We start from the raw sequence: 8,804 nt of genomic DNA, 5'->3' as shown, positions 1-8,804 counted from the left end.
TTTTACAGCAAACATGTACATACTCATATAGACTCTGTAAACCAGATCGGTAACTCTCTATCCAAGTGAACGACGAAAGACGGCTGTTTCATAGCACTCTATGCTAAATTCTCCGTCCGAGGTACATGAACGATTTCTGAGGTGAAGAAGCTTCTTTTCAAAAGCTTGATGTCTTCCAGGTAACTATCAAATGCTGGCAATTCTTCTGATTCTGAAACCATCTTTACCAATTGAGAACAATCCGTATCAAACGTGACTTGAAACTGTCTTGAATTCTTCATACATTCCATTGCCCATATTAGCGCTTCCGCCTCCGAATGGAGAGGTGAAAGACTTGCCATGACATTCCTTGCCCCTAACAATCCATCAAAACCCGGTAAAGTGATGTACCAGCCTTGTCCGGAAAATATGTCCGTATCTTTCCAGGAACCATCAGTGAAACACCATCTTCCTGGAATTGCTGGTATGGACCTGTCCTGTACTTGATGTACCATTCTCTGACTATTACTTACATGTGCCTCAGCCCAAAGTGCTGATTCTAGTTCCGCTATTTTCAACGTTTCTCTTGGATCTATATCCAGATTGCTAAACACTTTGTTGTTCCGCCCTTTCTAAATATACCATAAAATCCATGCAAATTGGTGATCATCCATCTTTGGATTAACTCTCCAAAAAAGATGGTCCATATTGGTGAAAAAAGAACTAGTAGGGAAAATGTGAGGATTCGATGGTATTTTAGATAGTGCCCACACTTGACGTGCTGGAGGACATTCAAAAAACACATGGTTTATTGATTCTTCCGGATCACCACATCGTGCACACATATATCCTTTTGTATCCCTCTCGCTTTTAGATTTTTTATGACCGCTATACACCCTGATAGAATTTGCCATAGAAAGTGTTTTATCTTCGGAGGACACCGCACCTTCCAACAATATGCTTTCAATATATCCAGTTATCCACTGTAGGTCCATAAACTTCTGATTGTACTGTATATTTTCCATTGTTGGTAAAATGCCATCCATTTCTATCCTCCAGCTGATTTCTACTTAGTGGAATACTTTCAATAATTTTGGCATCATGAGGATCCACCAAAGCCCTAATTGCCTGCAAATTCCTTGTTTGTGATTCCAAATTAATGAGAGAATCCACTGTGAGATCTGGGTAACTGTTATGAAGGTTTTTGTTTGCTGGTCTCGGGCGAGTGGTTGGGATCCAGGGATCATTCCATACCGAAATAGAAGAACATATTCTCACCCTTTTAATTAGTCCTTTACTAACCAGAGATCTAGCAAATATAATACTCCTCCAGCCATATGACGGAGAATATGAACGGATCGGTTCCACGGGTGAGGCATTCATGTAGTACCGTCCTTTGAAAACTCGAGCAAAGAGTGTATTTGGTTTCTCTATCAGCCGCCACAATTGCTTTCCAAGCATCGCTGTGTTAAAATTTGTAAGATCCTTAAAGCCTAATCCACCAGTATCTTTAGGTACACATAATTTGTCCCAGGATTTCCAATGCATGCCTTTTGTGCTTCCTCCTGAACTCCACCAAAACTGAGCTACTGCACTTGTTAATTTCTTTGCTATAACTTTTGGTAATCGATAAATAGACATCACATGATTTGGCAAAGCCGTGACAACCGACTTAATGATCACCTCCTTTCCTACTTTAGTAAATAATTTAAAAGTCCATTCATTAACTCTATTATTCAACCGGTCTTGTACAAAACTAAACACTTGTGCCTTAGATTCTCCAAGACTTTCTGGCAATCCTAAATAAGATCCCATCCCCCTAGGTTCTGAATTCCCATAATATCTCTCAATTCTTGTCGACTGGATTCTTCAATCTTATAACCAAATTGAATTGAGGATTTCTGGAAATTAATTTGTTGTCCTGAGACAGCCTCATATTCCTTAAGAATCCTAAAAATGGTTTGACACTCTTCTTTTTGTGCCTTACAAAAGAATAGACTATCATCTGCAAATAACATATGAGAAATTGCTGGACAAGCTCTTGCTTCTTTCATACCAGTTAATTGTTTCATTCGCTCCGCCTTTTTGATATTCACAATCAAAGCCTCAGTGCACATAATAAATAAATAAGGAGACAAAGGGTCCCCTTGACGTAAACCCCACTGAGGAATTATAAGACCATGTGGCTGACCATTAAGAAGTACCCGATATTGAACCGAAGATATACACCCCATCATCAATTTAACCCATCGAGAATCAAAACCCATTTTGTGGAGAAGAGCCTCAATAAAACTCCACTCCACTCTATCATACGCTTTGCTCATATCCGTTTTAATTGCCATAAACTTGTTTTGACAAGACTTATTGGCTCTCAACCCATGAAACATTTCCTGAGTTATAAGAATATTATCTGATATTAACCTTCCTGCCACAAAAACCGATTGTGTCTCCGATATTAACCGTGGAAGGCATATTTTCGGTCTTTGACATAAGAGTTTCAAAATAATCTTATAACCAGCATTATATAGACTTATTGGCCTAAGTTTTGTCATCCTTGTAGGTCTCTCTGTTTTCGGGCTCATACATATGTTGGAAATATTTAACCGTGAACCCATATCTCATGTAGCCAGAAAATTATTCACCATCTCAACCAAGTCCTTTTTAATAATATGCCAGGAACGCTGAAAGAAAAGAGATGTCATTCCGTCCGGAACTAAACTTATATTATGTATTTTCATTTAATTACTATTTTTTATTTGTTATGTTTTTTTTTAATTTTCAAACTGATTTTTAAAATCTTTGTCTTGCTTATATATTAATCCTTGTTGTGACTTTATCATTTCTTTCGATTTCTGTTAATTTATCTAAATTTGAAATTTGGTGAAAAAGAAAAACAAATTCCATTAGATTTACGCTTTTTCGTTGCCGTAGGTTTGACGAAAATGAAAAAACAATACTTTAAATTTTTTATTTTTAGTTTTTATTCTTATGATTTTTCTCTATTTATTCTTCAAATTTTATGTTTTCCATTATGTTATGTAATTTTCACTAAATTATTATTTATTCACTAAACTTTTTAATAAACTCAAGTTACACTGTGTATTTTAATTAATTATTTTTCTTTTTAGTGTTTGTTTTACATGATTCTTTCTAAATCTAGTTTTTAATTATATATTAAGTTTTGTTACGATTTTCCATCATTTCTTTTTTTTATAAGACTAAATTTGGTGGTTGAAAAGAGAAAAAAATAATTCATGAGATTAATATATATATATATATATATATATATATATATATATATATATATATTTCGTTGACAGGAGTTCGATGAAATGTGAAAAGCAATAGCATAAAAGGATTTTTCTCATTTTTTTCTTATGAATTTGTTGCTATTAATTTTTTGAAATTTAAGTTTTTAGATTATATTATGTTGTTCACTAAATTATTATAAATTAATTAAAAGATTGATGTCGACCCTTTAGTTAGACTAAAAATGAAATATTGATTTAAATATGTTTACTGGATCATTATATTATATCATTTGTTAACTAACTGATTTGGTTAAAATGTTAAGAAAATGAAAATTTTAGGAAAATTAAATATTTTTTAAAAAATTATGTTTATTTTACAGATTCTTAGAATACCTCTTGATGATGTGGTTTAAGGAGAAGAAACCTTGTTCTGATCTTTTATATATATAGATGTATAAAAACTGTATTTTGTATTATTTCAAACACACTTTACTAATAAAAGAAAACATATTGATCTTTAAAATAGTATTACTATGCATGATGCATCTGGTATAAAACAAATTATATCTATAGACGTAATAGCTTTTTTTGTCATCTGTGCATTGCATTTATAAACATCACGGTTACAACAACATCAAGCAAACGCAAAAGATCCAACCGAAGGTCAGAGAACAATATGACCCAGACCATAGTTAATGTGTGAATAGTAGTTCAAGATAAAAAAAAAAAAAGTTCAAGCAAACGCCAATAATCTCAACCAATATTCACTCACTAATGAAATCCAGGGTTAATGCATAAAAACTAACACGCAAACACCTAAAATACTAGACAGAAGAAATAACTTCTCATTATACGAGCATCTCGAAAATACATTCTATTTTGAAGTTTCCAAAACTCTATATTTGAAGTTTAAAAGTGTTTTTTCCAAAAACAAAACTTCAAACTTAACTTAAAAACTAATTGTATTTTATTCTATGGTTATTATATTTGTCATAATTGTTTTTTTGAACGACTGTGATAATTAATTTAAATTTATATTTTTTTTGTAAATAACTAGCACATATATAAAATATTAAAACAATATTAATTAATATACTGTTATATTAAAATATACAATTTTAAATAGAAATAACATACTTAATATTAAACTTCAATGAAAATACCATATTATTCTATAAATATTTTTACGTAATGCATATATGATAAAATAGTGCATTTCGAAGTAAAAAATGCCTCTCTTTATTTTTAGTTTGTAGATTACAACCTAATTTTTTTTTGAAATCGGATGATATTAATACTTGTAAATACATTATATTTGAACAAGAAAGTAAAAGAGAAAAAAATTATTTCTATAAGACTTAACTTATATCGATGATATTGATACTCGTGAATACATTCGATCTGAACTAGAAAGAATCATATGAAAAATAAATAAAACAACAACAACCATTTTGGGTTACACAAAATCTGTTTGGACAATATATTAGAGATTTTGGAGTAATTTTGTAAAATCTTTTTTGTTAAGTTTCTTTTGTAATGTTGTTGGCTAAATTTGTTTTGAAATATTATAAATATTATTTTAAAGGTTTATTTAATTTATGTATAAACTTAAATTTATAAAAAAAATGAAATTCTTATGAAATATAAAAAATTTAAAGATTAAAATGATAAACGAGAAAATATTTAAGAATTATAAATGCAATGTGTAATTATAGGGACCAAAATGAAAAAAATATAAAACTTCAAATTTGAAGTTTCACGAAGTTTTGAGTACTGAAACTTCAAATTTGAAATTTTGAAGTTCCTTTTTGGAGAGAAATTTTTTTTATATTTGAAGTTATAAAATATCTTTTGGGGATGCTCTAAGTAATAGTTATTCATGTAATTTACAAATAATCCCCAAGTCCCCTAGACATTGTTTGAAATGTGATTTGCTTAGGTGTCTTCACCGCAATATTCTGACAAATAAATGATGACAAGTCCTATTAAAATGATGATATGGAGCCTATATAATTATGACATGGTTTAACACAGTTATGACATAAAATTTTACTATAGAAATTCAAATATAAAACAATAATTATATGGAATTTACCATAATAAAAACATTATAAGCAAAATAACTTAAATATTAGATAAAAATTATTGTAAACTTACACACTAAACAAGTTAATAAAAACTTAATAAAAGTATTCATTTATTTTATTAATATTTTATATATATTTGATGGTAATATTGCAATAAGATATTGTGTCACTACCATATTTTTATAAATAATATAATATTATTTTTCAAAAGTTACATGATGTTAAGATTATTATAACATGATCAATTTATTATAGATATTTACATTTTGACAAGGTTTTTATACATTTTTTAAATATTTATATCATATCGAAGATACAAAATTATATTAATATTTATAATGTTTTGGAATATTTAAATAAGTAAAGCTATATTTAATTTTATTATTCAATGTAAGAATAAATCTAATCAAGTTTCTTAGTTATTGAATGGTATTTAAAATTTAAGTGACTGATTAGCATTTGCTTCATTAGGGATAATCCCTAATGAAGCGATTCAAGCGAATGCTAATCAGTCAATTAAATTTTTATACTGTTTTATTAATTATAAGTTAAATCTTTTTAACTAAAACCAATAAAACAAAATTTATAAATTTTTATTGTTAAAAAGAAATAAAATAGTATAAAAATTATTATTCAATAAATAAAAATAATTTATTATATTAAACTAATTTAAATACAATCAAATTATAAAATTAAAATAATAAAAAAAAGTTACAAATGTTTATTTTATACTTTAAAAAAATTAATGAATTTAAAACTAAACTTAACAAAATAAATATTAAAAAAAAAACTTTTAAGAGTTACTATTTCTCGGCTTGGCGCAGGGAAGTATAAATGTAAAGCAAGTTTGGAATTAAAAAGAGGTGATGGGGAATGTGATTGCATTCCAACATTAACCTGTCATTGTCTCTTGCTGGAAGCAAGTCCGTTGGACCGAGTCGGATTCGCATTTAGTTTTATTTACTCAAATAATTTAATTATTCTATTTTATTAATATATTCTAAGTATTAAATAACGTATGTAAATTGTATAATGCATTGCACGTGATATCAAAGGAAAAAAAAAGGTAAAGTAAGACTGGCTAGTATATTGTTATTGTTATTTACTACATATGTGTCAGTCGTATGCATAAATATTAAATTACAAAATAACTTCTAGCTGGAAAAGTAGCCCATTTTTTTTGTTTTTGTTTTTGTTTTTTTGTCATATGTAGATTATATTAGATAATGATCCAAGTTCCACCCTATTACATCAAGTCAATCAAGTGGGCATTAGGGCATATTCATCCCAACTCCATTTTTTCCTCTAAAATAGAGTAAAAGTGTATATGGAGTAAGGAATGCTCCAACCCAACTCCATATCTCATTCAATAATGAAATTTACTCCATAAATGGAATAGTTTATTTTTTGTTTGTTCATCACTTCATAATAGAGTGAGAAATGGAGTAGGGTTGTACCAATTTTACTCCATTTTTACTTTTACTCCATTTTGAAGGAAAAAATGGAGTTTTACATTGGAGATGCTCTTACAACAACCCGCCCTTAGAAGCCATACCAAAAAATTGCCAAGCAAGGAGCCCACTTTTTTTGTTTTGAAACACAGATAATTAACAAGCCTAACTAATTTATAAAAGGGGAAAGAACAGTCTTGGGACTCTTCACTACGTTTTCAAAGAGTCTTTCGTGTGACCATAGAGTCCTTTTAATTTCAAGGATAATAAAATCGATAAAAACAGATGGTCATAAAGCAAATATCAACATTGGAGGTTACGCCGTCGACGGTTGCCGTGAGTTTATGGCCGCCGGCGAGGAAGGAACCGTCAATGCTTCGAGATGCGCCGCTTGTTATTGTCACCGGAATTTTCACCGGAAGGAAGTCGATACGGAGGTTGTTTGTGAGTACTCTCCGCCTAATGTTTGATTTTCATTTTTATTTTTTATGATTCAACCCTTTTTTTTTGTTCTGTGAATTCGATATATCGATTGATTTTTAAAGGTGAAGTGATATATTTGTATATGATTATTGATTTGTATATCAACAGCTCACATACTGCCGATCAATATGTATTTTTGAAAATATTATATATATATAGTTCGGTTTGTGATGAAAACAACATATATATGTATATATATTTTTTCTTTTATCACAACAATAAGGGTACAAAGAAGAATTTTAGTACGAATCCGCGAAGGACGAGTTGCGAGTATCTAACCAGTGTGGCACCGACGTATTAACATATGAGAAAACACGATTCCTTGTTCGAACTTGTATTGCAAGGAAATCTGCTTTATTGTTACTGGATCTTGGTTGATAAACCATTTTTCCGTCTTGGTAGGATGCCTAAAGAGTTTTAAACTCATTAAGTTCAACCGCAAAGGCTACCAATCATCAGGTGTGGAGATCATGTTGACTAATTCTTGGAAATCAGTAACAAAATAATCACAGAACCGTTGATGGCGAGATAAACATTTCAATACCCATACTAAACTCTTTAGTTCAGTATGCAGTTGTGAAATTTGTTTGTAGCAACCTTGGAGGCCAAGTAGATCTATTGATCCATCTTGAAAAGCTGTAAAATCCATCCTACTCCACTCGTGGTTCCAAACAACGTATATTTATAGATTTAGCTTTTGAATCTTAATATAGTTCATATGAATGAGTGGCATTTGTGATACTATGATGGTTTATAATTATATGATCGAACCTGGATTTGATTTTAATTTGGAGAATAATATTGAATTTGTTTCATACGTCAAGCTTATAGGATCGCTATTCAGTATATCACAGGTAAGAAGCACAGGATCAGTATATCACACAATGCGTGAGTTAATTTGTACATAACTTAGTTTTATTAGTCTAAAAATCGAATACAAGTTCCATACATGTGTGTCGCCTTCTCTCTTCTTTTTATTTGAATACTGAACCTTTGGGAGACGCTTAAATGTAATTAAAAAGGTTTGATGAAAATTTATATATATATATATATTTACAACGCGAATGTATATATAACAGAAGACATTTCTATTAAGTTGAGTTTCAGGAAAATGTTAATATACAAACAAACCCCATAAAAATCGTCTTAGGTACATGTAATTTTATTACAAAAAATGTTGTATACGCCGTTTGACAGACATTTAAAACCATACTATATGTAACCATGACCAAGAATAATAAGAGACTAATTGAGTTGGAAATATGAGATTATTGATGATAGTAGTCGGATGGATCAGCTATTTTACTCGAAAATATTTAGATGAATCTAATTCCTTTTTTTTAATTCCATTTTTGTTTGCTTCTTGAATCTAATTCTATTGATGATATAATAATATTCCGTGTGTCTGAAAGCGTGAAATTTCTTTTAAAAATAAAATACGCAGCTTCTTTCGAATCACAAACGGTCCACACATCGAATTTTCCTTATCGTCTAGGTTAATGGTATTTGTTTACTTGTTAAACTCTATAAGCAACTATGGCATGGAAAAAAAA

At 29.8% G+C, this 8,804-nt stretch overlaps 1 long non-coding RNA gene across 1 annotated transcript; it reads left to right on the top strand.

Moving 5' to 3' along the window:
* The first annotated feature begins 6,107 nt into the window (after window positions 1-6,107).
* Window positions 6,108-8,068, top strand: LOC125581730. The gene is made up of 2 exons (XR_007319446.1): window positions 6,108-7,212; window positions 7,654-8,068. It is a non-coding gene; the product is annotated as an uncharacterized LOC125581730 (long non-coding RNA).
* The last annotated feature ends 736 nt before the right edge of the window (window positions 8,069-8,804 follow it).

The sequence above is a fragment of the Brassica napus genome, chromosome C2, assembly GCF_020379485.1.
Source record: "Brassica napus cultivar Da-Ae chromosome C2, Da-Ae, whole genome shotgun sequence".
NCBI lineage: Eukaryota > Viridiplantae > Streptophyta > Magnoliopsida > Brassicales > Brassicaceae > Brassica > Brassica napus.
Note: the sequence above shows the minus strand (reverse complement) of the source record. Positions and strands in the feature narration are given on the sequence as shown.